Consider the following 22,983-nt stretch of genomic DNA (forward strand, 5'->3'; position numbering starts at 1 on the left):
GTCCTTTCGATAAGTAAGAGTGTCGAACCCAACAAGGAGCAAAAGGAAATGATAAACGGTTTTCAGCAAGGTATTCTCTGCAAGTACTGAAATAAGTGGTAACAAATGGTTTTGTGATGAGATAATTTGTAACGACCAACAAATAACAAAAGTAAATAAAGTGCAGCAAGGTGGCCCAATACTTTTTGTAGCAAAGGACAAGCCTGGACAAACTCTTATATAATGGAAAGTGCTCCCGAGGACACATGGGAATATCGTCAAGCTAGTTTTCATCACGCTCATATGATTTGCGTTCGGTACTTTGATAATTTGATATGTGGGTGGACCGGTGCTTGGGTGCTATTCTTACTTGAACAAGAATCCCACTTATGATTAACCTCTATTGCAAGCATCCGCAACTACAACAAAAGTATTAAGGTAAACCTAACCATAGCATGAAACATATGGATCCAAATCAGCCCCTTACAAAGCAACGCATAAACTAGGGTTTATGCTTCTGTCACTCTAGCAACCCATCATCTACTTATTACTTCCCAATGCCTTCCTCTAGGCCCAAATAATGGTGAAGTGTTATGTAGTCAATGATACGTCCATTTTGCATCATGCTTTTATATCGATATTTATCGCATTATGGACTGTTATTTCACTCTATGTCACAATACTTATGGCTATTTTCTCTTATTTTACAAGGTTTACATAAAGAGGGAGAATGCCGGCAGCTGGAATTCTGGTCTGGAAAAGGAGCAAATATTACAGACCTATTCTGCGCAACTCCAAATGTCCTGAAACTCCATAGAACGTCTTAAAAGAAATAAAGAAAAATCCACGCCAAAGATGAAGGCCAGGGGGCCCACACCCTTCTCACGAGGGTGGGGGGCGCCCCCCCTAGGGCGTGCCTCCCTACCTCGTGGGCCCCCTGGTGGCTCTCCGATGCCCATCTTCTCCTATATGAGGTCTTTCGATGAGAAAAAATAGGGAGGAACTTTTTGGGACGAGACTCAGCCGCCACGAGGCGGAACTTTGGCGGATCCAATCTAGAGCTCTGGCAGAGCTGTTCTGCGGGGGAAACTTCACTCCGGGAGGGGGAAATCATCACCATCGTCATCACCAACATCTTCACCAGCACCATCAACATCTCCAAACCCTAGTTCATCTCATGTATTCAATTCTTGTCTTAAAGTCCGGGATTGGTGCTAGTAGGTTGCTAGTAGTGTTGATTACTCCTTGTAGTTGATGCTAGTTGGTTTATTTGGTGGAAGATCATATGTTCAGATCCTATATGCATATTATTACCCCTCTGATTATGAACATGAATATGCTTTGTGAGTAATTACGTTCATTCCTGAGGACAAGGGAGAAGTCTTGCTATGAGTAGTCATGTGAATTTGGTATTCGTTTGATATTTTGATAAGATGTATGTTATCTAGCCTCTAGTGGTGTTATGTGAACGTCGACTACATAACACTTCACCATTATTTGGGCCTAGAGGAAGGCATTGGGAAGTAATAAGTAGATGATGGGTTACTAGAGTGACAGAAGCTTAAACCCTAGTTTATGCGTTGCTTCGTAAGGGGCTGATTTGGATCCATATGTTTCATGTTATGATTAGGTTTACCTTAATACTTTTGTTGTAGTTGCGGATGCTTGCAATAGAGGTTAATCATAAGTGGGATGCTTGTTCAAGTAAGAACAGCACCCAAGCACCGGTCCACCCACATATCAAATTATCAAAGTATCGAACGCGAATCATATGAACGTGATGAAAACTAGCTTGACGATATTCCCATGTGTCCTCGGGAGCGCTTTTCTTATTATAAGAGTTTGTTCCGGCTTGTCCTTTGCTACAAAAGGATTGGGCCACCTTGCTGCACTTTATTTACTTTTGTTACTTGTTTCTCGTTACAATCTATCTTATCAAAAAACTATCTGTTACCACTTATTTCAGTACTTGCAGAGAATACCTTGCTGAAAACCGCTTATCATTTCCTTCTGCTCCTCGTTGGGTTCGACACTCTTACTTATCGAAAGGACTATGATAGATCCCCTATACTTGTGGGTGATTAGTCAATGTTCACATAACACCACTAGAGGCTAGACAACATACATCTCATCAAAATATCGAACGAATACCAAATTCACATGACTACTAATAGCAAGACTTCTCCCTTGTCCTCAAGAACAAACGTAACTACTCACAAAGCATAAACATCTTCATAATCATAGGGGTATAATATGCATAAATGATCTGAACATATGATCTTCCACCAATTAAACCAACTAGCATCAACTACAAGGAGTAATTAACACTGCTAGCAACCTACTAGCACCAATCCCAGACTTGAAGACAAGAATGGGATACAAGAGATGAACTAGGGTTTTGAGATGAGATGGTGCTGATGAAGATGTTGATGGAGATTGCCCTCTCCTGATGAGAGGAGCATTGGTGATGACGATGGCGATGATTTCCCCCTCCGGGAGGGAAGTTTCCCTGGCAGAACAGCTCCGCCGGAGCTCTAGATTGGATCCGCCATGGTTCCGCCTCGTGGCGGTGGAGTTTCGTCCCGAAAGGTTGCTTCCTATTTTTTTCTCGACGAAAGACTTCATATAGGAGAAGATGGTCATCGGAGAGCCACCAGGGGGCCCACGAGGTAGGGGGCGCGCCCCCCACCCTCGTGAGAAGGGTGTGGGCCCCCTGGTCTTCATCTTTGGCGAGGATTTTTCATTATTTATTATAAGGTGTTCCGTGAAGTTTCAGGACTTTTGGAGTTGTGCAGAATAGGTCTCTAATATTTGCTCCTTTTCCAGCCCAGAATTCCAGCTGCCGGCATTCTCCCTCCTTATGTAAACCTTGTAAAATAAGAGAGAATAGCCATAAGTACTGTGACATAATGTGAAATAGCAGCCCATAATGCAATAAATATTGATATAAAAGCATGATGCAAAATGGACGTATCATGTCTCGGCACGACGAACTTTCGCAACGGTGCATACTTAGGGAGAACACTTTCACCTTAAAATTTAGTGAGAGAGCATTTTATAATGCTACCGTCAAACAAAGCAAAATAAGATGCATAAAGGATAAACATCACATGCAATCAATATAAGTCATATGATATGGCCATCATCATCTTGTGCCTTTGATCTCCATCTCCAAAGCACCGTCATGATCACCATCGTCACCGGCGTGACACCTTGATCTCCATCGTAGCATCATTGTCGTCTCGCCAACTATTGCTTCTACGACTATCGCTGCCGCTTAGTGATAAAGTAAAGCAATTACATGACGATTCCATTGCATACAATAAAACGATAACCATATGACTCCTGCCAGTTGCCGATAACTCCGTTACAAAACATGATCATCTCATACAATAAATATAGCATCATGTCTTGACCATATCACATCACAACATGCCCTGCAAAAACAAGTTAGACGTCCTCTACTTTGTTGTTGCAAGTTTTACGTGGCTGCTACGGGCTGAGCAAGAACCGTTCTTACGTACGCATCAAAACCACAACGATAGTTTGTCAAGTTAGTGATGTTTTAACCTTCTCAAGGACCGGGCGTAGTCACACTCGGTTCAACTAAAGTTGGAGAAACTGACACCCGCCAGCCACCTGTGTGCAAAGCACGTCGATAGAATCAGTCTCGCGTAAGCGTACGCGTAATGTCGGTCCGGGCCGCTTCATCCAACAATACCACCGAACCAAAGTATGACATGCTGGTAAGCAGTATGACTTGTATCGCCCACAACTCACTTGTGTTCTACTCGTGCATATAACATCTACGCATAAACCTGGCTCGGATGCCACTGTTGGGGAACATAGTAATTTCAAAAAAATTCCTACGCACACGCAAGATCATGGTGATGCATAGCAACGAGAGGGGAGAGTGTCGTCCAAGTACCCTCATAGACCGTTAAGCGGAAGCGGTAGTCGTACGTCTTCACGATCGACCGATCCTCAGCACCGAACATACGACACCTCCACGTTCAGCACACGTTCAGCTCGGTGACGTCCCGCGAACTCACGATCCAGTAGAGCTCGAGGGAGAGTTTCATCAGCATGACGGCGTGGTGACGATGTTGATGAAGCTACCGTCGCAGTGCTTCGCCTAAGCACCGCTATGATATAACCGAGGTGGATTATGGTGGAGGGGGCACTGCACATGGCTAACAGATCAACAGATCAATTGTTGTCTCCAAGGGGTGCCCCCCTCCTCATATATAAAGGAGGGAGAGGAGGAGGGGGCAGCCAAGGAGGAGGAGGCGCGCCCAAGGGGGGCAATCCTACTCCAAGTAGGATTCCCCCCTCTTTCCTAGTCCTAGTAGGAGAGGGGGAGGAAGGGGAGGAGAAGAAGAAGGAAAGGGGGGCCGGCCCCCTAGTCCAATTCAGTTTGGGCTAGGGGGGCCTCACGCCCCTAGCTGGCCGCCTCTCCTCTTCCTCCACTTGGGCTCATAAGGCCCAATAACCCCCCGAGAGGTTCCGGTAACCTCCCGGTTCTCCGGTATTTATCCGATAACCCCCGGAACTTATCCGGTGTCTGAATATAACCTTCCAATATATCGATCTTTATGTCTAGACCATTTCGAGACTCCTCGTCATGTCCGTGATCATATCCGGGACTCCGAACTACCTTCGGTACATCAAAACACAAAACTCATAATACCGATCGTCATAGAACTTTAAGCGTGCGGACCCTACGGGTTCGAGAACTATGTAGACATGACCGAGACATGTCTCCGGTCAATAACAAATAGCGGAACCTGGATGCTCATATTGGTTCCTACATATTCTATGAAGATTTTTATCGGTCAAACCGCATAACAACATACGTTGTTCCCTTTGTCATCGGTATGTTACTTGCCTGAGATTCGATCGTCGGTATCTCAATACCTAGTTCAATCTCGTTACCGATAAGTCTCTTTACTCGTTCCATAATGCAACACGCCGCAACTGACTCATTAGTCACATTGCTTGCAAGGCTTATAGTGATGTGCATTACCGAGAGGGCCCAGAGATACCTCTCCGACAATCGGAGTGATAAATCCTATTCTTGATCTATGCCAACTCCACGAACACCATCGGAGACACCTGTAGAGCACCTCTATAATCACCCAGTTACGTTGTGACGTTTGGTAGCACACAAAGTGTTCCTCCGGTATTCGGGAGTTTCATAATCTCATAGTCATAGGAACATGTATAAGTCATGAAGAAAGCAATAGCAGTAAACTTAAACGATCAAGTGCTAAGCTAATGAGATGGGTCAAGTCAATCACATCATTCTCCTAATGATGTGATCCCGTTGATCAAATAACAACTCATGTCTATGGCTAGGAAACTTAACCATCTTTGATCAATGAGCTAGTCAAGTAGAGGCATACTAGTGACACTATGTTTGTCTATGTATTCACACATGTATTATGTTTCCGGTTAATACAATTCTAGCATGAATAATAAACATTTATCATGATATGAGGAAATAAATAATAACTTTATTATTGCCTCTAGGGCATATTTCCTTGAAATAATATGTAGAATAAATATATAAGAGTGAAGTTTTCGTACTCTAATGTAAAAAAATTATGAAAAAAATGTTCGAACAATTTGTGGAACACATAGAGGGCAAGCAGTCTGAGAATAGCCGCACGTAGCGCCACGGCGTCCGAGGACGGAACAGTGCCCAGAGTGGCGAAACAGCCGAGGAGAAGGTTTGTGGCGGTCCTAGCAACGCTAAGGAGTCTAGACGGCAGTGCAGCTAGGGCGGTGGCGGAGCTAGTGGGGGACGGGAGTGGACGAAGAGAGGAGAGGCAAATGCCTCATCTAGCAAGGTCGGGGGTGTTCTGGTGCAAATTATGGTGGTTCCTGCCTGTCGGATTTGATGTGGTGGACGCGTTTAGTCCTCCCCATATCCATCCTAGATTTGGGTGGTGTCGGTCAGCCCAAACGTAAAGGGTCAGTTTGAGGAGCTTGGTTGGGTTATGTTTTTGCGGGCGGTCGGTCACCGGACCGTCCGCCCGGACGTGTAGAGGGGTTTGAGGAGCCCGACTGTAGGTGCTCTTATTTCCAAACTTACTGCCTATCGGGCAAAGCAATCAGAAAACCTCTAAATCTAAGATTACGCGGACAAAATCAAATCAAACACCCAAAATTGGCGTAATGTTCTTGCATGCATGTCACAAGAAGATTTTGAGGCAGTTTGGTTCTCGTCCTGGGGAAGCCTCGCCTGGCCTGGCGCGTGCCTGGACGTCACATGTAAGTTGTTTGGTTCACGTCCTGAAAATGCCTGGTATAGCCTGGCCTGGGGTTCGCATGCAGGCGGTTAGCCTGAGCGGTGCAGCCAGGGAGGTAATTAGCCTGAGCCAGGCATGAGAATTCGGGCGCCCGGGCACACAAAACAGGTGCCTAGGTTTTAAATATAGAAAATGTTCCCCGTACATGGGCCCATGAGCTGATTTTTTTTATTCCTAATGGCCATCCAGGCTCAGGGCAGTAACCAAACGCCTCTCACCCAGCGTTGCCTGGCCAGGCAGAAAAACAATCTGAATCTGTGTCCACGCCAGGCAGCCCCATCGCCCAGGCACGCAGCCATGGTCATGATCCAAACTAGACCTTTATTACTAGGCGTCATTGTCCATTGTTAACATGATGCTAGAGTGCAACTCTAGTTACAAACGATGCAGACGCATTGACATTGAAACAAAGATGTGCCACCGACGCAGTAGGACCCCTTGACATGGCCCCACTCATCCATGCACATACTCCGGCAGTAGTAAGGCATTGAACATATAAACCCTTAAGAACTCAGTCACAACCGTTGCATCCACGTCTTCTTTAAATCGCTATGCCACCGCCTGTTAATTTGGTGCCCTACCAGGGGCATTTTCGTCATTTCACGCACCGGAGTATAAAAGGGAGCCACTCCTAGGGAGAAGACCTAGCCGCCGCCTCCCGTCCCACTCGCCTCCCCCTCCTCTCTCTCTCTCTCTCTCTCCCCATCGCGCCGGCCGCTTCCGGCCAGCTCCGGCCCGCGCGTCTCCCCCGCGACCCCCACCTCCTCTCCTGCCGCTGCCGCCGCCGGAGAAGCTCGCCGCCAATGCCTGTGACCTAGCCCACACGTCTACCCCGTGACCCCCGCCTTCTCTCCTGCCATCGCCGCCGCCGCCGCCACCGGAGAAGCTCGCCTCCGCGCCCACAGGCCTCGGATCCGGCGGGATCCGGGACAAGGAGGGGTGGATGAGACGGGGGAGGAGGAGGAGGAGGAGAGTGTGGGGGCGTCTGGGAAGGAATATCCCCGCCGCCTCCTCCGCTCCTGACGCAGGGCCTTGAGCCATGGGGGCGTTCGTTGCAGGAACCTCGCCGCTGGCCTCCCGTGCGCGGCGCCCGGCCCTGGTAGCGCTGACCTCGCCGATGGCCTCCTGTGCGCTACCTCTTCTTCCCCGACAACGCCTGCCCGCACATCTCGCCCGCCACCTCCAGCTACTCGTCGGCTTCGCCACCCGCGCCGCTGCCTGTCTTGCAACGAGCGCCGGAGCAGCCTACGGACAAGACTGGTGTTCAAGACAGCATGCGCAACTTGGGAACCGCTGGCTGAAACTACAAGGTGAGCTCTTTCCAGTCCTCTCTCTCGACTTGTGCGTTTGTCACTTTATCGTCGTTGAGAACCGCTGGCTGAAACTACAAGGTGAGCTCTTTCCGGTCCTCTCTCTCAGCTTGTGCGTTTGTCACTTTATCGTCGTTGTGTGGTGTTGTCTGTTCTTCTTGGTATACTTAATCAATAGATTTTCTATGGCCCCTGCTCCACTTGTGTGGAGTTCGGCCAATTCATTGTGGGAACCCATTGATAATTCACATTTCTCTTTTTTTTCTACAATATTTGCAGTTGTTGTCTCTACCAATTAGCCTTACCAAGCCGGGCTCCTTCTATCTCGTGTTAGAGCTTGGTAACGACGGCCACACAATGACAAGGTTGGCAAGTAACAACTCTCTTCTTCGTGGCATGGCTGTTTCACAGTTAGATTGATGCTGCTGGTACTTATATATTCTCAAGCTCTAACTGGGCTGTGTAGTGGAAGTGTTACAGCCACGCTAATTCATAATTTGACATGGTACGGTCGATTCATGTTCTCAGCTTATATGTATGGTACTTTTGTAGTATGTGGTTGATGGAGGAAGCACGGGGAGGAGCAAAAACAAATGGTGATGGAGGAGGAAAAACAAATGGCTATCTCCATGTATGACTGTTTCTACAAGCTTAGATTCAGCGATTGGTTGTTGTGCATTTGCATGGTGTCCACCTGATCGAGAGGTTGCGATATAATTTGTCAACCAATGAATTCTTATATATTTGATCTTCTCATTATGGTGTTCATTTCCATGTGCAGAAATAGATTGCATCATGCTTTATAATAGATTTCGTAGGTCTGCTCTGTACCAAGAAATACCTGTAGGAATTAGTCCCTCCGTTCCTAAATATTTGTCTTTCTAGACATTTCAAATGACTACTACATATGGATGTATGTAGACATATTTTAGAGTGTAGATTCAGTCATTTTGCTCCGTATGTAGTCACTTGTTGAAATGCCTAGAAAGACAAATATTTAGGAATGGAGGGAGTAATATAGCTATGTGCATATAAGCTTCAGTAATTTGCTGCGTATTAACCTCAGTCACATATTCTTTATGTTCAGTGTGCTTGATATTTTTTTCCTTGTTGTTTCTTTCCGATAGGTACAAGGGGCTCATTGGTCGCTTGGCCTGCTTTTGGTATATCAATGACGATATCCCTGACATAAATTCGTTTAGTGACAGGTAATTCTATACATCAGCTGTTCTGTGTGCCTGCTACTGTTTGCTTGGCTTGGTAACCGTCTTCATGCCTTTCGCTCTTTTCAACAGTCTTGGAGAGAAATTTACTACTGTCGATGCACACACTCATTCTGGGTAGAATCTGAACTCGAGTAAGTATTGTTCTCCACCAGAAGAAAAAACTATGGAGCATTTGGATGTCTTAATCCTAATGTTGGGTAGGTTGCTGAGTGTTTGGTTGGCTTATGTCTTTATTTTGCATTGTTATTGATGTGTGTCCATAGGTGCTGATTGTTTCTCGATTTCACGCCACTTCTTCTCCACCGCCCCCTTGCTCAGGCATCAACAGCTTGTTGCCATGGTAATTCTCCTCCTACCGCTTACCTCCTTATATACATGCTTCAGTCCGTAGGTCTATGAATAATGGTTGACTTGCCTTTTTTTCAGGTTTGAATCACACATGTTCAGTTGAATGGATATCTAAGAGGACCAAGGTGATGTTGTTGTGAGATATTTGCAAAGGGAGGTCAGTTCTTCTCTTATCTAACCAAATTATTGCTCTTTCTGGTACTTCAGTACTTGCTGCTTGGAATATGTTGCTTGCTAGCATTCTAGCCTTAAGTTATTCGTACTTTAAGTTCTTAGCACGCCATTCCCTCTCCTCGGTGTTTTTAACAGTGGTTGTTGCTCTGAGATGAGGAGGGCATACGTGAGGGTATTTAGGAAGCAATCAAACCTAAAAAAGTATCCTACAAATTTACACCTCTCTCATTTCAGTTGTTCTTTGAAGACATCCTTGCATATTATGCTTTTTATTTAACTTTGTTTCTGATGGAAAAATATTATTTATTATATTGTAGAAGATGAGGATAACCATCTCATTTTTGTTTCGTTAGAATATGGCACTAGCTCTTTACCTACACCACTTCTTCTATGTATTCTTTGCTAAAATTTGCCTCTTCCTGACAGAAATTATCATTTATCACCATTAACAGCTTGCTCAACCAAGCTGTGGCTATTCCTATTGGGCCTGAAAATTCACATCGCCAAAAGAATAATAAAATTTGATAAGAGAACAGTCTCTTAATAAGTAAATAAGACACAAATACATTGTCTAACATTTTGATGGAACGAACCTGCTGCAAGAGGCAATAAAAGTGACCATGCTTAATTTTATTAATTAATTGATAGGATGAAATACAAAGTAGTAAGATAAGTGTCGGCGTTCACCTAATTTGATTTTTACCTATTGAATGGGCAGTTTGTGACGTACTGTCAACTCGGTACATTCAGCGTGTGTGTTCAGGTTCTTTGACACGCTTGGGATCGATAGATCATTCATGCCATGGTTGGATTTGAATGGGGGCAGCCATTTGAAATCTAATTCAGAAGATACACAACCTAAGATCGAAATATTCCTACCTGAACCAAAGGGTTGTATGCCTACCATTATTATCTTCTCCTATGCTATTTATGTTCTTCATATCCCCAATAATTTATTCAGTCTTACTTTTGACATAAAACACAAGTTGACTTTGAACCCCTTCTCCACTAAGACTACGTTTTTGTTGTTGAACCGAGATTTGCTAAGCTTGGCAGAGAGGATAGCTGTTTTTTTTGCAGAGAACTAGGCTCTAAAAGATTCAGTAGTACATGTGGTTTCATATCTGCAGTTTGTTTGCATGTATTTTTTGAGGTTTTTGATGATCTGAATTATGAAATTTTCTTGGTTAAAATCTTTATATTTGGCATGATCTCTGCAAACAAAATAGAGTGACGATAGCGCAGCTAATTCCATTTTTTCGTGCATGATATATTTTGATCTCTAATGGATATGAATGGCTTGATGTTTCTATTCAATTTTTTTTCCATGTATCTTCCATTTAGGCATACAGGATGACCAACATTTCATATTTGTGTCATGTATATTCCATTTAGTTGGAAACTAATAACCAAGGGGAGTATTTTTTACAGTTGCAGGACAACCTACAAATATTGACCGATAAATTATCCATCATATGTATCTTTCATCCCACCACCCCCGCATCATCCTCTCCCTCGTGCTGATTTGTTGCCCGATCGTGCAGACAACATAGCAATGGCCATTTGTCGGGTTGTTGTTGCCTTTGGGTTGCTCACTGTATCGACTGTCTTGTGATTCCCCACCTGCTTGCCCTGCATATTTTCCATTTGATGAAATGTATACTAGCTAACTCCATGTTCTTCTATCATTTTATTTTACTTTGCAGGTTCTACTATTTGTGACGTGCTTCTTGTTGATCATCTGCTGCTTTGGCACGTCAAGGTTTGTGTTTTTCCTTTCCTTAGCAATGTATTGTTTCCTTACTGACGCAATGGACAGCCATTCAAATCCAATGGTTGGTTGATTGATTGTTCTATTTGAAATTTCTAACATGCACAGCAAAATGCTTATTCAGTACTAATTTCTGAAACTCAGGGCCAATACTGGTGTCAGGACCACTGTGATCACAAACAAAGCCAAGTAGCTGCTGCTCTGCTCTCTACTGAAGAAGCATTTGTAGGTAACGTAAGGCATTATTCTTCTATTGGTGTTTTAATTACTTTTTATCAGCGGCATAATAGATAACCATACCTGCATTTGTCTCTGTTTTCTGTCAGGTTATTCTATGCATAAGACTGCGCTTTTATGTGTTGTTTCCTTCAAGTTGACATTGCAACAGAAGATGAAGTGTATCTTCGTGATCAGTAGATCACTGCGTGATGCCGCATGTCGTAGTTCTATCGCTACGTGGACATGTGCAAGAAATGCAAGTAAGTAGCCTTGTTCAGAAGTGCTTTATCAAGTTCCTGTAAACTTGAAGTTTTCTAGATATACATGTTGTTTCCAGGTTTTCTCGGCTTCCCTAATCCCAAAGGTAATAATATGATTTCTTTGTGTTGTTTGCCCAAATTCAGAAGTGAACTTTTGTTGTATATTTGCCTGTTGTGTGTCCTGTAAATTCTAAGCTTTCTAGGCGTACATGTACATGTGTATTTGTTAGGTACTAATATGATTTCTTTATGTTGTTTGCCAAGATTCAGAAGTGAACTTTTGTTGCATAATTGCTTGCAGTGTGTCTTGTAAACTCTACGCTTTCTAGGTGTACGTGTGCATGTGTATTTGTTAGGTAATAATATGATTTCTTCATGTTGTTTGCCCAAATTCAGAAGTGAACTTTGCTGTATATTTGCTCGTTGTAGTTTCAGTCAATCATAAGTCATAACAAGATGAATTTCATGACCTATAATCTCCAAATGATCTTCACATGATGTAATCGAATGACTACTTATATCTTACCTTCGGACTTTTATTCAATCTTGGTATATTTACAATCTCCAGTTTCATTAGTCATTTCAGACCAAAAGCAATGGTTTATCATGTTCTTCCTGATTTAGTAGTACATCAGGTTAATACTTTCTTTGTAGATAATAAAGTTCTTCCAGGTGAAGCTGTGTGTTATATGCGCTCATGCTTGCCCATGCTAAATTCTCTCCTCTCGGTAAAACTATGATTGCTTTATTCTTAGATATCTTGGTTAGCATCACACCTACTTTCAGAATTCACGGTGCATGATGGATGCAAGTTTTTTTTCATGTATTCACTGTGTATTCATGAATACCTTTCTACTTGAATATTCACTGTGTACTCCGGCACTTGGTGAATATTCCACTGCACACCTTCCGTCAAATCCAGAGAGAACATTTATCATGACCACCACACATGTTCTTGGCTTGCCTTGGGCTGTTCTGCTGATGGACATTAATCTGATTAACTTGTACTTGCAGGGATGATAGACCCATACATGGCCGTGCAGTACTGGGGCCAGGAGCACAAGGGAGGCACCGCCCGAGGTCAGTGCTTCCATAGCTCTCTGGTTTTTTTATTTCGTTACTCATCTATGTTCAAAGTGACTGAAATGTATGCCCTGGTCTGCACTGTTCAGTTCCACAGGAAATTTCTTGCCATTGGCACCATTATGACCATTATTTCCTATGCAAGCACACAATTGAAAAGTTTGTTTGGATAGTTAATTTAGTTCTTTGTGTTGGATCCACATCTCACGTGTACCATCCTTGGACATGATGCACGCCGCCAGGTCCGCGCCGACATCGTGCTCATGAAGCCTGGCCTCTGCGTTGTGTTCTCCATCTTGCAACGCATGATGAACTACACGGTAGAGTTCAGCCGAGGAAGAATCAGGTGATTCTGGATTGTTGTGTAATTGTTTATATTCCTAACTGAGATGGGATTACAGTTTATTTGCTTGATTATTTGTCATGTTTACTTAGATAATCCATTGATGGTTGATCTGGTTAAGTACATATGCTACCCCTTGTTTGTTTATATTGCTAGCTGAGATGGGATTACAGTTTATTTGCTTGATTATTGGCCGCATTTACTTAGATAATTCATTGATGGTTGATCTTGTTAGCTACAGATGCTACCCCCTATTCTGAACAAGCTTTAATTTTGGTGGACTAATCCCAGTTTGACATAGTTGCTGGTCATCAACAAAAAGCCGACCACATAATCCTGTATTTTATTTCTGTGTCGTTTCAAAATTTCTGCTCTACACAGAATCTTAAGAAGTTTGGGTATGCACACATGTCCTAATAATAATGAGTTGTTTAGTGCAATGCATGTGGCCTGATTACTTCTTTTCTTTCCTTTTTTATGTTGTACGTTCTTGGAGGTCGCCTTTTCTTTCTTCTGTTGATCAAGTTTTCTTCTTCTTTCTTCTGCTTATCAGGGTTTCTTCCTTTCCTTTTTCTGGAAATTGCATTTATTATGTGACCTATGTATTTTCATTATTCTTGCTTCATTGGTCATGTTGATATTCTGGGTTTGGCCCGACATTTTGTTTTCTTTTGCCTCATGCCATTCATATTTTGTGGTTGCGTGTGGACATGATTTGCGTGCTTATTTCAATTGTTAGCCATGTATCATGGTGTGCTTTGCCTGCTTTTTCATGCTTGTGTGAATTGACCATGGTCTGTTCTTGTTGGGGTAAAGCCTGAACTGCCGGGTACACTTTGGTTATTGTCCTTATTCTGGTTCTCCTTGGCATCTTTCTATCACTGGAGATCCTTGTTTTCAAATAGCAGGGATAGAGGGACAGAAAAGATATATTTGTCACGGCGCTGCAAGTGTTGCCCCCCTCCTCCCCAAGGGCAAGGTGAAGGAAGGTGCCTGTGTGGTTCTTATGCAGTTCGCAACGAGGATTGTTGTGTCCAACCTGCACAAGAATGCCAAGAAGTCCTTCTCGGAGACGTAAGCCACGGTGCATGTTTCTGCCATGATTTCCTTCGGTTGGATTTTGTGGATTTAGGTGTTGAAAAATTATGGGCTGTGGATGCAGGATTAAGGACATGTACCTGCACTACAACGAGAGATTTGGGCTGCTTCTTTGTGGCTTCCAAACTTGAAATGTTTGTTTGGAAGTTAGTTTAGTTTTTTGTTGTGGATTCATAGCTTCTCACATGTACCATCCTCTTAGACCTTTAGATTTCCAAAGAAACTAAATGAAGATATGGTGGTATGGTCTCAATAATACAATTTAAAGCCTTCCATGCTTTATATTTTCTTTGAAATTTGCTCTTGAAGAATCATGTATCTACGTTTGATTTGGTGAGAAAAGGCGGCTTTCAAGCAGAGGATGCGGGAGTGTTGGCCACATTTGGTTTTCGACTTGGGTGTCTAAATATTCTCACAATACTTGCCCCCCTCTCGTCCTTTGCGCCACTGGCGCAATGAGTCATCTAGTGCACATAAAGTCTGGTGTACTGTGTGTTTCGCAGTGCTCTGTAAACAACATACACACATCACGAAAAGAATTTCAAATTGAAAGCGCCCAAAGAAATTCATGCAGTTGGGTTGAGAATATTCATACTACTTGTTCTACTCTAATTGGAAGGAGAAAGAAAAGGAACCACAAAGATAGATACATAGATTCCATACCTGCGTGAGTGGAATTTCCTAGTAGCACAAGGATCATGAGACAAAGAAGAAGAATTTTCCCTTCCATAGGATTAGACTATCAAGGTTGAATGCTTTTCTCTACTTGAAAATGGCTTGACTTTACAACGAAGGAGTCAACTCCTTTTATAGGAGATCAAGCCGACTTTGGGTACATGCCACGACTTTATCACTAATGTCATGTCCTACGAGGACATCATGGCTGACCGCATGGTAGATGCTGACGTCACTGCTTACCTATGTACTGAGAAAAAAACAATGACTTGTCCAACTGTCATTTTGACAGGATTTGATTCCACGGAGAACGAGGCCAACTCTGCGATGACGAGCCATAATCACTATTTTGACTTTAGCGAATGTTTAACACAATTTGACCTCTATCTAAAACTTTAGCAGGATCTGATCTTGTTTCCCGCCGTACACGACGGTGATAGAGCGTATGGGCTACTGTCAGAGTCAACGATGATAGACCCTGGTCCACGCTCGTGAACAACCGCTGACGTTGCAGAAGTCTACTGCCGAAGAGGGTGGTGGTAGCCTTGCATGTTGCATGTACAATACGCGGCCACTCAGACGTGCTTGTCCTTCTTAACGCGATCGTCTGCAAAAACAAAATAATTAGCCAAGTATTTTTTTGTGAGGGAAAACTGAGAGCTTTATTCAATAAAAGTATTCGCCGAACAGTCAGCCAGTAGGCTACTGATCAGGAAGCTAGAAGTGTTGTCAGGCCAGATTTCGGCCACATTAATCGTGCAAGCATGCTTCACACAGATATGTACTGGACTATTGGCTGATCTGGATACGTATTGAATAACAAAAGAATTAAAATTACTGATAAGCTCTCCAATTTCTACTAGAATTGGTGCCATGACAGAACGAGAGTCATGACGAGTAGACCAAAGGTTTACAACCTCCAAACAATTCGTCAATGCAAGTATGTATGTGTGTGGCAGCCGATGTACGGATACTCATATATATAGGGTGGGTCTATTCTCATAACACCCCTTAAGACCTTATTCTCATAACAAAGGCCTTATTCTCATAACACCCTCCCCCCCCCACTTAACACAGGTTTCTAACGCGGCAGCGCCCCGAGGACAGCAACCCCCTCCCCACCCCACCTTCTAGCGTGGCGGCGCCCGCAGACGACGGCCCCTTCCCCACCCCGCCTTCTAGCGCGGCAGCGCCCCCACGGCCGGCGGCGACCCCCTCCCCTCCCCGCCTTCTTGCGCGGAGCGCCGGCGGACAGCGGCCCAGGAGGATGCAGATCGAATCACGCGACCCTTCTCCAGGGGCAGCGCCTAATCAGCGCCGCCGCCCCTCTCGTCCACCCAATCGCCCCCAAATCGCCGCCGGAATCACCGCCGCTCCTCTCCTCCGTGAAATCAGCATGGACAGCGCCGGCGGCACGCTTCTGCGCTCCTACTACCGCGATATGACTGGTGCGCCGCCTCTCGCATGGGGGATCTGTCGCCGTTCACCCAGCTGAAGCAGCTAGCCTCGGTGATGCATGGCAGGGGGAAGAGAATTGCAAGGATGCCTTCTCCGGCAACCTCGCAGTCGTCGTGGATGCGAATTGCAATGGTCATTTCGCCCATCCAGCCTTCTCCCGCGACAATGGCGAAAGTTGAAAAAGCCCATGAGTTCCTGTAGCGGTGGTGGAATGCACGCCAACAGCAGGCCGAGCTGCATCTGCAGAAGGAGAGAATTGCTCTCAAGAGGAAAGTCACGCTTGCAGATAATGTAAGAAATTCACATACCCAACCCCCCCCCCCACCTCCAGTTTAGTATAGTGCAGTTGCTTTCTAGTGTTTGATGAGAAATTCAAATTGCAGTGCCCTTTTTATTACCATGCAGTGCCCTCTTGCATCAACTGCAGTGCCATGTATCTCCCAGTAAAAAACAGAAAGATACTTCGAAAATGAAAATGCGCTATGGCTGAACAATGCAGTCCACCATGGCATACATATGTAGAGCGCTGTGGCTTAAAACTGAAGTGCATTGTTTCTTCATGTTAACTCCCAGTGCCCCTGCTATAGAATGAAAAATTGAAGTGCAATTTCTCCAGTTGCATATATAATGATATATAGTACGAAAATACAGTTCATTTCACTGTTAGCGTGCATAATGCTTTGGCTTAATACTGTGCAGGAAATTACTATGCCTCCAAACCAGAAGATACCTCGATTGATTCACAACACAAAGCCCCTGAACTGCGTTGGAAGAGAAGAGTGGGAGATGGCTGGATGGATAACACCTGAAATACCTAGGGGTTTCTTTAACACAACAAACAGAACTGCGTACTCGGTGGAGGAAGATGTAGAGGATAAAGATGAAAACAGTGAACCAAAGATCACTCGAGATGGAGAAGGCAGTGAAGCAAAAAGTGCACAAGATGAGGAGGAGGACGACGATCTGGTCTTCATGGGGGAGCATGCGCAGAAAGATGATGAGGATGATGATGAAGAACAAATCATAACAGTTATGCAGCCAAGGTACACGCATGTCTTTGAAACATTTGGCCAGCAGATCAGAACGGATGATATAGCACCTCCACAAGCCAATGTTGAAACCCAGCAAGTTCGGCAAGTTCATGAGCAAATGATTCGTCAACGAAGAGACAGTGGAATTCCACCCAGGCCGCCTACTGCGCAACAAAAGAATCGGAAGCAAAATCAAGGAGAGCCACAAGCAACCAAAAAAGTAAAGTTCTCAACACTTCTGCCTCCTCGCGATCCTAAATTACACATATCTGTTGTCACTCCTCCATGCCCAATAAACATCGGTGAGCTGCAAACACCGTTAGAGAAAATACAGTACACGCATGTAAGCTTCCTTGCCTAACTACTGCAGTTCATTTATGCATTCTTTCAACTTGTGCATTCTCATTAACAAAAAAACATTCCATATTGTGGTGCAGAATGAGAACATGCTCCAAGAACTTGTGCCTATGAAAGGTATGCAATTCACATCATACGCTGCGGCGCAAAACTTCTACAACACGTATGCGAGGCATGCAGGCTTCGGCACACGCAAAAACGGCGGATACAAAACAAACAGATACATAGTGTGCTCAAAGGAAGGCAAAAGCAAGGAAACTGTCACAGATTATGACAGAAAGCGAGAGAAAACAACAAAGAGGACTGGCTGCAAGGCGAGAATCAGAGTGAAAAAAATCAAGGATGTGTTTGTGATAGCAGAGATTGAGCTCAATCACAACCACAGGATGATTGAGAGCCCGGCTATGCTTCTGCACATGCACTCACATAAGATGGATGATCCGTTACTTGATAAACTAGTGAAGGGCATGCAGAGCGACAACCTGACGCACACGCAGATGATGTCAACCCTATCAAGAATGTCAGGAGGGCCGCACTTTATGGGGCGCACTAGCCGTGACTGGGTGAACAAGTACGTTCACTAAACAAAAACGATATCTCGTCTATCTGATGCAGTTCGCTTGTGCATTTCTGCATGTCTTTAATGCTGCAAGTATATTATTATTTCGAACTACAGGAAGCACCAATTCGCGAGGGAGGAAACAGAAGACGATGTGAAGAAACTCCTGGCTTTCTTTGAGAAAATGCAGGAAATAAACCCGGAGTTCTTCTATGATTACGACAAAGATGTCGATAACCGTGTGCGAAACATCTTCTGGGCGAACGTGAGCTGCCAGGGATCCTACGAAGATTTTGGAGATTGTGTCACATTTGACACGACCTACAAGACCAACAAGTTCCACATGCCTCTGGCCGTCTTCGTTGGAGTCAACCACCACCTCCAAAGTACAATATTTGTTGTGGCTCTCATCAGAGACGAAACAATACCGACTTTCGAGTGGGTGTTCCGGACGTTCTTGCGTTGCATGAACAACAAGCAGCCAATCTGCATACTTACAGGTATGCTAAAGAATGGGTTTAAATAACACTGCAGTTCACTGCCAAGTTTTGTAGTGCATTTCTTCCATCCAACGAAAAATTAGCAAAAGCAGAAAAAGATATGCAGTTCTCTCAATAACTCACTGCTTGGTTTTTCAAAAACATGCAGATCAATGCCCCTCCATGGATGCCGCGATAAAAAGTACGCTAATAGGCACGCTGCACAAGTTATGTCGTTGGCATATACTGAAAAAATACAAGGATCACCTGTCCTTGCTGTACAAAGCGTATGAGACATTCAAAGATGAGTTGACCTCAGTTCTCAACCACCCGCTAATGCCATCGGAGTTTGAACGCGCTTGGCATGAGCTCATGGAGAAGTATAACCTGCAAAATGATGAAATTATGAAGGCGCTCTGGACAGACCGAAAAGAATGGATATCAGCTTACCACAAGGAGGTGTTCTGTGCACGGATGACGTTGACACAGAGAAGTGAAAGCATGAACCGGATCTTGAAGAGGAACTTTGTCAAGGAAAGACACGACCTACACATCTTTGCATCGCAGGTGGACAGGTGCATCTAGACAAGGAAGGGCGTCGAGCAAGCGGAGACCATAGCTAACGAGGTATATAACCAGAGCAAAGTTTTTAAGCTGGATGAGCAATTAATAAACACTACTCACTTTCTTGATTTTTGCTGTGAAAAACAACTACTTAACTGGTTTTCTTTGTTTCACAGACGGAAATAAAGACTACTACTCAGTTTGGTTTCGAGGTTCAGCTCTCCAAGATTTACACCAGGGAGGTCTTTGCTGACTTCAAGCAAATGCACTACCACAACATTGCATTCAGATCAGAGCAGTCCGCTGACAACCCAACGAAATATTTGGTGCGCCACTACAACCAGTCTGATGATTTTGATTGGGCAAGACACGAGTTCCAGGTAGTTGCTGATGTGATGAACGGTATCTACAAATGCGAATGCAAGCTGTGGACACACACAGGTCAGTGAGACAAGAAACGAAAATAAGCACACAAAAAACATAATGAAGTTCACTTATTGCTAGTAGCAAGAGATGAAAACAAAAAAACCTTAGTGAAGTTCACTAGAAGATAAAAACCAGGACGTATTTATAATGCAGTTCACAAACCAAAATTGAATGTTGCATATTTATGTGAAGTTTGCTGACACGAACAACCGAAAAAATTCTTTGTTGCAGGCCTGTTCTGTGTGCACATCATTTGCATGTTAGATCAGCTGCGGGTGGACAAGATACCTGAAGAGTACATATTGAAGAGATACACACGGAACGCGCGCCAAAATGCAACTTTTGACCGCAGAGACTATGAGCAAACTGCTCCAAATGGGAGTTCGATGTTCTGCCGTAGGAGACTACTTGCAGAAACAACGATGGACCTGGCAAACAGGGGTGTCAAATCGGATAGAGGGTACAACAGAGCTTTAGCTGGGATGAGAGCACTCATACAAGAAGTTGACGTACTAAACGAAGAAGAAGAAGCAGAGAACATCAGGGATGCGCGGAGTGAAGAACAAGGAGAGGAGCGCGAACATGCCGCTGATGGTGCAGCTCATAATATGGATGACACAATTCTTCCCCCACCTGTTTCAAACACAAAAGGGAGAAAGAAAGAGAGCAAATCAGCCAATAAAAAAGCTGCAGCAAATGAAAAAGGTCCTGAAAAAAATAGCAGGCCTGAGCCAGAACTGGACAGCGAAGGAAGACCACTGGGGGTAAATATGTGCAAATCATGCAATAAGATTGCGGGACACAACTCAAGAACATGTAAGGAGAGGCTAAAAAAATCCAGGCTGAAAATGCCGCCACAGATCACCAAGCTGACCAACAAGATGATATGACAAAGAGAAGACTATGTGGCATCTGCAACAAGAGAGAGAAGCATAACGCAAGAACTTGTCCAAATAGAACAGAAGAAAAAGATGAAGAAGATGACGAAGAAGATGCTGACAAAGAAGAGAACGAGGAAGAGAGCGAAGCTGATGTAACTGAAGAGGAAGGTGAGGAAGCAGAAGAGGAAGAAGAAGAAGATGAAGACATCGAAGAACCATCATCAAAAATGAGGGGGAGAGGCAGAATGCAGAATCCAGCGCGTAGGCAAGCATCACAGTCACACGGTCGCGTTACGAGGGGTAATGCGAACAACAAGAACAAAACAGAAGCAGCAACAACCATTGAAACAAATGCAGTGCAGAATTTGACAAGAAGCAGCAGGAAGAGGACATAGCTCAACACATATACAGTTTTACCTTTTAAATATATTAACTTCATCCTTTTATATATCGTATCGTATATGAGATATAGCTTGTGTTCAGTGGACTGCAAAAAAAGAATTCAACATGTAATATTGAAGTTCAAAATGAATAGATATAACATAAAACAGATATACTTTGTGATCAATGTGCTGCGGGGGTATGCTTGATAAAATGCAGTTCTCTTCTATATGAAAGAAATAAGATGAGAATGTCATTCTCAGAATGCAGTTCTCTTCTATATGAAAACCCTGAGATCAGAATGTCATTTTGAGAATGCAGTTCTCTTCGTCATATAGAATCTGAGATGACAAAAACAATATAGAATGCAGTTAGAAGAAAAATCTATAGAGTGAGACTAGGCTTCACGTACAGTGCAGTGTGGTGCGTTTAAAGCTTACAGTGTAGTCTTCTTCGAGTATACAATGCAGTGCGCTTAGTGCAAAAATGTAAAAATTGAGCTCTCACTTAGCAGACATTGTTGATTTTCTGTCTTCTAATACAATTTTTCCAAAATTTTGAACCTCGACGACAAACACGTTGAATTCCTCTTTGCTGTCCCATGTGATAAGGTGAGATGCAGTGCGGATACGTATATTTAAAAAAAACTTGGCTGCTACTCATATGAGTGAATGTAGTGCGCTACGAACATGTTACAATTCACAGGAGGAATTGGCTGAAAGCTCCATTATGTACATATTTGACATTGTCACTGTCTGCCACAAAAGAAAAACACAAAACTAACTAGACCGGAATATACAAAAGCACACAACATGGTGTGAAAAGTTTTGCAGATCGAGAACTACACACAGCGACATACATACTGTTTACAGAAAGTTTTGGAGCACACACGAAAAGACATCAACACACATAAAAGATCTGCTATCATTCTATGCCTCATCCTGCTCCTGCGAATCCATTTTTGGAGGAAGGCCAAGAGAAATGCAGAGATTTCTTAGATCCTCCGGGAACTCGGTGACTATGACCATGTTATCAGGGTGGAACAGGATCTGGAACAAGAACTCAACCTTCCATTCCTCAACAGCAGCTTCCTGCGATGAAGCAAAAAAAATAAACAAAATACAAGATCATCTACAAAAAGAACTAACAAAAAATCAAAGAATGAGGGATTATTATTGGGTTAAAAAAAGATACTTACATTACGCTTTGCGAATTTCACAACAAAGCTTTTGCCGTCATAAAATTGAGCCATCTTCAGAACAAAGAAGCCGCACTCGTTGGGGCCCTGTTCAGGGGCGCCCAAAAAGCTAGCTTTCTTTGAAACATCGACCCAGTCTACCGACTCCTTTCTCTTGTACTCCTTTTCTCCGTAAACCTTCTGCAACAATGCAGTCATCCTGATCATCTGGTGAAAATTAAAAAAAAACAAAAATACACATCACAAAACTGTTGTTCAACACGCGCACAGATGAAAAGAAGAAGAAGGTGAAAAAGGAAAATTTTTACCATTTCAGTGCGGTCGCTGTGGTATTCAGACTTATGCCACCTCGTTGTCTGATCAAACGGTCCGTTGTACCTCCTAGTGTCATGAATATCAAGGGTCTCGCGGTGCCTATTCATCGTGTATAGCGAGTAATGCTGGTCTTTCATCCGTGGTAACAGAATCTGATTTTGTTTCATCAAAATTGTTATGGGTTTGATGAGTGAAAAAGGATTACTGGAAAAAATGGGAGAGAAAATAAGTACATAAGGCTGAACCAGCAAATCTGATAACTTACTAATTTGCAATCAAGAAGGTTCTCATCATCACAAACAAAAACTTTGAACTGCTTTACTGCATCGTCAACATTAAACTTGCTGTGGACAAAAGGCAACACAATGTTTCCATCTTTATCTCTATCCGCGTGATCATTCATTTGAAGCACATACTGTGAGTGGGTAATTCACAAAAGAACGTTAATGCAGTTCCCCCTCAAAGTTCACTCTGGCGCTTAATGAAAAACAGATCACACTTCTCTAGCAGTATGCAGTTCACACTTCTCCAATT

At 43.7% G+C, this 22,983-nt stretch overlaps 2 long non-coding RNA genes across 2 annotated transcripts; both read left to right on the forward strand.

Annotated features, from left to right (window-relative positions):
- Positions 1 to 7,830: 7,830 nt before the first annotated feature.
- On the forward strand, positions 7,831 to 11,189 carry LOC125512828. Its single transcript, XR_007285562.1, has 6 exons — positions 7,831 to 7,968; positions 8,156 to 8,234; positions 8,731 to 8,960; positions 9,093 to 9,169; positions 9,256 to 9,334; positions 10,789 to 11,189. It is a non-coding gene; the product is annotated as an uncharacterized LOC125512828 (long non-coding RNA).
- Positions 11,190 to 12,594: 1,405 nt separating this feature from the next.
- LOC125512829 lies at positions 12,595 to 14,482 on the forward strand. The gene is made up of 2 exons (XR_007285563.1): positions 12,595 to 14,101; positions 14,190 to 14,482. It is a non-coding gene; the product is annotated as an uncharacterized LOC125512829 (long non-coding RNA).
- The last annotated feature ends 8,501 nt before the right edge of the window (positions 14,483 to 22,983 follow it).

This window comes from Triticum urartu, chromosome 6, assembly GCF_003073215.2.
Source record: "Triticum urartu cultivar G1812 chromosome 6, Tu2.1, whole genome shotgun sequence".
NCBI classification, from domain to species: Eukaryota; Viridiplantae; Streptophyta; class Magnoliopsida; order Poales; family Poaceae; genus Triticum; species Triticum urartu.